We start from the raw sequence: 6,443 nt of genomic DNA on the forward strand, positions 1-6,443 counted from the left end.
TATGTTATCAATTGCCTTTTATGTTTTGAGATTTATTAACTTATTGCAGATTACTCAAAAATGTATGTCTACTACGACAACTTTGATGTAATCAGTTTTAACAAAAATTTTGAGTATTTTCAACTTGTTGTTTTTACAGTGTAGTATGTTGGTGTGCAATGAGCAACTGATTAATTTGCCAACAACCAGAGTCTCTATCAAAACTCCAGATCTTGAGTGCCCAACACGACTTTTCAGTAAACAAGCCAAATATAGCTATCGTTAGCTACCTGCTTCATCCATTATGGAAGCAGTGTGCTGCCATAATAGATGAAGCACAGCTGTGCTTGTTGTATGTCCTTCTTCACACTATTCACACTATTACATACATGTAATAGTCCTGCTCTGCTGCCATTAGTTTTCCTCAACAATGCAGGGTTTTTTGTTCAGGAATATTGAACATGTTTAATGTTAACAATCTCAGGTTGAAGCAGCTCTGACTGTCTGACTACAGAGAAGGGAGTGTAAAGTCATTTTTAATCAGATTTTCAAGATGAAAAATCAGTCAAGATAAACATTAAAAGCATCAGATAATTTGGCCTTTAGTGACAGAGCTACAATAAGCGATGGTTTTGATAACACTGTAGGGAGGTTACAGTGTTTACAGTTCCTCCTTTGGCCATGAGGTACAGCCACAAGCTGCTTATTTTAATTATTTTGGACTAAAAACAAGTGAGCCATCAGTAGAACACCTTCAGCAGGGACACCATTGTTACTTGAGACTCTCTCTGTCATGAAGAGGTGGAGCCCTGTGGTCAGTGAAGGTGAAGGGTTTTCTGACCACCATAGTTAGTAGGTTGATCAGATTCACCCAAAATGTCTGTCGTAAAGATGAACTGTTAAAGATCAAGATCAGCATTGAGAAAATAAAGCATTTAGATCATTGGTAGCATTTACAATGTTGGAAACAGCTCAAGTTTGTTACTATTAGTGCATTTGATATTTACGAAATTCTGTGGCCTTATGGTGTCTTCAGTCATCATGTCAACTTTAGCTCTACAGAGACAATAACATTTTGAGCTGTAAATGATCTCTGAGTCATTCTTACCAGCAGGGTTTAGGATGATGACCAGAGGTACTGCATGGTTAAACAGGCTGGCTTTAGTTTCTCTGAGGGGGATTTCAATATGCTTAAGATACTGCAGGGTCAGTTTACTTTTATCTGCTCACAGCAAGCCCATGTGTTTGGTAGCTGTGGTGATAGCCTAAACAATCTGGTTAACCCTGTAACGCTACTCAAACAGAAAAGACATAAAGGCATCTAGGAAGGGACAGAGTCCTGGTAGGTTTTAGTTAAGTAGACTGACTACACAAATGCATGCAGTGTCTGCAGGTTGATGCTCTACTGCAGTGGTTTTCAAATGGTGTGGCAAGGCACACTGGTGTGAATTGAGAAAGGTCTGGATGTGCTGTGGGAATTTGTACAGCCATATGTTATAATTACAACTACGTTACTGTAACATTTTTTTGTATGCTTATTGATGTGGTGTGCCTTAAGATTTTGGCGTGAGATTTTGTCTTGATGTTTTATATAATATATTTACAGGAAAAAATACTTACTTTTTTGTGACGTCAACCCCTTTTGCCCCTTCCATGTTTTTTGTTTACAATTTTGCTTTTTTCACTTCACTTTTATAGGTTTTGCTATCGGGCATCCCCCGGGAATCCCTGTCATACGTCACAGTACTATGAACTATGGGTAACTCCCTCAAGTCTGCAGATATGCCCACTCACAGAAAGGGTGCATGGAGGGCTCAAAAAGTATGCGAGAGATCCCTCGTGGACTTTACGATTTTTCTGTGGGACAGCCCTAAGCCCACATGTACTTAGCGGAAGCGCGCCTCAAAGTCAGTGAGTGTGTGAGTGTGGACATTGAGACTGGGCCTTGGATTGTACTTGTAGACTTCTTTTGCAATTAGTGGTCACCCCCTTCTGGCCATTGCAAGTAATGCAAGTTCTTCCTTGGTTTTCCTTTCCAGACCTTGAAGTTACACCACTTTTTATATTCAGCGTACTCCACAAGTTCGTTTTTCTGGGATAACTCTGCACAGCTTATGGACTGTCCAGGTTCCATGCCTGTCACCAGGTTGATCCATCTTGCAAAGCTCCAGTGTCGAACAGTTGTTTAAGTCAGAGAATGAAGAGACCACTCAGCATCATTTTAGGAGAGAGAGGCAGTAGCTACAGGTGTGGTTTATACAGCAAGGCTGTTGGCAGTGGTGGCTGATGAAGAGATTAGTGTGCAGTTTTAGCAGTTTTATCATAACTGGACTAGTTTATAAACTAGCTCCTCTGGTAGTAAACATTGATAATGGCTACCTGTCAAACTTGCGTCAAGTAGTTTGCTCCAGGGGCGAAGTGTGCGATGGCTACATTTTATGTTTTGTCTCTTCATTTGTCCCATATTGATTGTGACAGAGTATCACCCTCAGAGGTTTTTTTTTTTAAAGGTTCTGCCCTTCAAAAATGTGACCTTGTTTTTTGCTAAATGAGAAGTTAAAGGTAGACTATGCGATTTTTTTTCCTCTACGTGTCATAGGAGAGCACAGCCTTGAAAATGTAAACAAAGAGGATTTTTTGACACACCTCTGCCATGCAGTAAACCATTTCACGAGCTCTTCTTATCCTGGCCGGTTATGTTATAGCATCAATTAAACATGAAAACATTAGCTTCAAACAAGACTTGGGTGATTGAGATAAACATATTTTGAGACACTACCTGATTTGAGTCGAGCTACCTCCGTCTGCAGCCTCCATTGATTAGCAGCAGGCTAACATTAGCATGTCTAGCTTCCATTCATTTTTACCCCACATTTATTTCAGCTGCGCTATCACACTCAGCTTAAATGTCCAACCATAAGAATAGTGCTGTGTCAATAAATCAGCAGTGGACAAATGTTGAGACAATTAGCACAATGAATGAAAAGATGTACCTACGCATCCAGGAGAAGCAAAGCCAGTTCTGAGTCATGCGAGAGTTTTTTAGCGTCGCGTAGGGCTCCCCACCGAGGAAAAGCAAGTCCGATGTTAACTCTAGTTTTTCCTCTCGCTTTGTCGGAGGGTTTCCTAGACAAATGCCGAGGCTTTTTAGGTGGAGGGGAAGTCGGTGGCAGGTCTTCAGTCAGACACTTCGGACTGGAGTCTGCTATTTGCACTCTTCTCAGCTGTTTGGGTGAAACGTTTACCTGCAGCAGCACTGCAAATTTATACCCCTGGGGGCGCTTCTAGGAGGAGAGGGGCATGTGCCAGAGGAGAAGGTTACCGCCCCAGTCCGGTCTGGACAGAGTTATAAACATCCCATATAAACAAAACTACAGGGTACCTAAGTTTTAATTCAGTGTTTTGATACTGTACTCAGAAAAACATTCACATAGCATATGTTTGATTTTTATTACATTTAAGAGTAAAATGTCGGGTATTCTACCTTTAAAAACAGAAGTACTCGTGAATGCCTATTTGGATGGTCTGATGAGCTTTCGTTTTTTAATCTACTCACTTCCAATACAGTCCACCAGTCTTCCATGCAAACTTTAAAGGGTATCCATCTGTCTGTCAGCATCTGTTAGCTTTCATATACACACTAGATTTGTCAGAAATATTATTCGACCTACATTCCAGTACAAGCTTCCATTTCTGCTGTTAACCTTTAAAATCTGAGCCTTACTTCCATATTCTAATCACGTAAATAATGTTTAAACTATTTAAACAAGAGCTATGGGAGAGCACAATAATGATGATGATGATACCCATTCAGTGGGGGAGAGGGAGTGTGAATAGTCTAGTAGGGCAAGGCTGCCCATAGGTGGGGATAAAAGAGTGAGCTTTCTTTGGCCCTGCTAAATGGGGACCCATGGAGGTCAGCAAAATCATGACCTATTTTAAAGGTCAGCTGTGATAACCATATTTTATTTTTTACCTGAATAAAAACCACTCTTATCAAAGCAACAAATATTTTTTCATGCTAAGATATATACCTTTCTTCAAAATGTAAACCCTTTTTTTTATTTTAACAGAAATAAATTGGTTAAAAGTGGCAAAAATTGGTTAAAAGTGTTAATAACAGGCAGAAAAAGTGGTGAGAGTGGGTTCCAAGTGGCAAATTTGATTAACCAAAACATGAAATGTAGTTGAAATGGACAAAAATGGGCAAAAAAAAAGGTGTTGAAAAGTGGTTTATAGTAGCAAAAATCGATGAACAGAGGCAACAATAGGTGAAAAGTGGCAAAAATTTGTTAATAGTGGCAAAAGCAGAGAAGCATTTAAGAAGTTTCTAAATGGCTTGAAAGTGGCAAAATTGGCCAAAGGAGGGAAAATGGGTTTAAAGTGGCAAAAATAGGTTTACTGTGGTAAAAAAAAAATGGTTATTGGAGGCAAAAAAGTGGTGGAACGTGTTTTACAAAGTGCAAAAACTGGTGGCAAAAATGGGCAAACAGGGCAAAATTTGGTTTAATGTTGCTTAATTTGGTCAAAAGTGCAAATAATTGATATTTAGAGGCAACAAAAGGCAGAAAGTGGCAAAAATATGGCCAAGTTGCCACAAACAGGCAGAAATAGTGGTGTACAGTGTTAAAAAAGTGGCAAGAAAAAGCAAAAATGGGCAGAAAAACTAGTGAAATTGGATTTTAAAAGTAGCAAAATGTGTTTAAAGTTGATGGGGGGGTAGAAATAGGTTAAAAAGTGGCTTAAACCCTTGGTTCCCAACCTGGGGTCCGGGACCCCCCAGGGGGGGCACCAGAGATCTTAGGGGGGGCGCGAGGCTTTGTCTGCCCTGAGGCTGCCAAAAATAGGTTTGCAAATATTGACTAAAGCCCTGATAAAGCAGTTATAAAGTAATTCATACAAAAGTCTTTTGTTAAGAAAAGTATGCATGGACCATGGGGCTCCAAGGAAAAATGGTTGGGAAACACTGGCTTAAACAATAAAAGTTTAGTGTACACTGATAACATCAATAAATCACAACTGGGGAGGGCCCGTTCTCTGGGTTCATCAGGGGTACAGCCATATCTGTGGGCAGGCCTGGGTGGAGTCATACGAAATTGTACTACATTGTAAACAATTCCAAAATTAATGGGCACAATTTGGATATTATATGAAACACAAAGAGGGATCTACATGCACAGCTACACAGACAAGAAGGCTTCTGTTTGCTATGAGATAACGGCCTATGAACGGAAAAATACTCCTTCCAGTCCGGTCTTTGTAAGATTCTTTCACTTCATTTGACAGAGTCACTGACATTTGTGTTTAAGAAGGCATTTTGCAAAGTTCCAGGGGCATGGCCCTTTACCAGGCAGAAAACTCATCTAGGACCAGACTGACGTTGAACAGCCACCTGCTGAAGCTGTGTTGGGAATGCAAAAGGGGTAGGGGCGTAGACAGAGAGAAAGGAGGAAGATGAAAAAAAGGAAAAGGCAGGTGAAAGAGAGAAAGGGGAGATGCAGAAAGAAGAAAAGAGAGTGCAGAAAGTGAGAAAATAAGCAGAGCAGCAACAATACAAAAGATAAACCTATGGCTCTCCTGGCCATAAATCCATCTTTAACTAATTTTTTGGCTATGGCTTTAACTAAGGAAATAAAGATAGCAATATGAGAAGAATTATAAACCTTAGCCATGTTTTATATGACACTGAAAAACCTAATAATAGTATTAACAGCTGGTATGGTGATGACATTGAAATGATACTGGTTACAGCTATTAAAGTAGAGCTGCTCTTATGTTCACTTTAATATTTCTAATGCTGGTAATAATTATAAGGCAGGTGTGTCTATGTACCAGATCTAACGACATCCTTCAATTCAGGAAACAGGATGAAAAACTTCCTGGATTATTCTAAAGATATCTTGTGTCACTCTTGCAGACACCACAAGCACATCTAACATTGCTTAAATAACAAAATTAAGGTTAGGATTTCACCACAGTGCTCTGAAAGACTTGTCTTGAGGAAAGTTTCTCTGACCTGAAGTAGAACAGTAGTAGTTGTAATGAGTATCAGTGAAGTTGATAAAAATAACTGTAAAATCTTTCTGTCATCTTTATTTTCCTTTAGAAGCCATTTAGCATCATAAAAGTCAAATAATCTAAAGACCAGATAAAGATAATCATGTTATCGCCTCTTTATCTGCTCTTCCAGGAGAGTCCTGTGACCCAGCGCCTCCCCCCAGTGACCCCGGACTTCTGACTCAGGGATACCATGGGACCCCTCCCCATTCACCTCACCCCCCTCCTCTTTCTCCTCCTTTCCCTCCTTCTCCTCACCCACCCCTGCACCTCTTTCAGGCCTCAGGTTGTGGAGCGAGCATCTGCCCCCGAGCAGCCTCAGTCGTCTGGTAACTCTACAGGGTCCAACAAGAAGACTTGTGCAGGGACAGTGGTGTGTAAACCTGGGATCCTCCTGCCAGTCTGGC

This window comes from Cheilinus undulatus, linkage group 12 (assembly GCF_018320785.1).
Source record: "Cheilinus undulatus linkage group 12, ASM1832078v1, whole genome shotgun sequence".
NCBI lineage: Eukaryota > Metazoa > Chordata > Actinopteri > Labriformes > Labridae > Cheilinus > Cheilinus undulatus.